This window comes from Mastomys coucha, unplaced genomic scaffold (genome assembly GCF_008632895.1).
Source record: "Mastomys coucha isolate ucsf_1 unplaced genomic scaffold, UCSF_Mcou_1 pScaffold6, whole genome shotgun sequence".
NCBI classification, from domain to species: Eukaryota; Metazoa; Chordata; class Mammalia; order Rodentia; family Muridae; genus Mastomys; species Mastomys coucha.
In genome coordinates, this window is record NW_022196912.1 from 123282405 (window position 1) to 123282757 (window position 353).

The window sequence follows — 353 nt, forward strand, 5'->3', positions numbered from 1 at the left end:
GGAGGGAACCAGTTTATCTACCCCACAGAGTTCTTCTGAAGACCAAACTGTAACTCACAAGAAAGTGCCTTGTAAATCGCCGTGAAATTGCAAAGTACTTAACTAACCAGTGAGGCTGTCCCTACTGCCCAGTGACCGGCCGTACTCTCTCACAACAGTGAGCACCCAGTAGGTGCTGGGTGTCTTTGTTCTCAATAAATAATTTCCAGAATTAAAAAAATTCATTCAACAAACATTTTCTGAGACACTGACCATGTGCCCAGTGCACCAGGCTATGACTGAGGTACAAAGATAATGAGAATAGTCTCTTGCGGGGGGGCTAATTAGGGCCCTCATTTCTATCAGCACTTTCT

General features: G+C 44.8%; 1 protein-coding gene across 8 annotated transcripts in view; it reads left to right on the plus strand.

The window, feature by feature from the left end:
• Positions 1-353, plus strand: part of LOC116080970 — a 30990-nt gene that overhangs the window by 4919 nt on the left and 25718 nt on the right. The window lies entirely within an intron of this gene.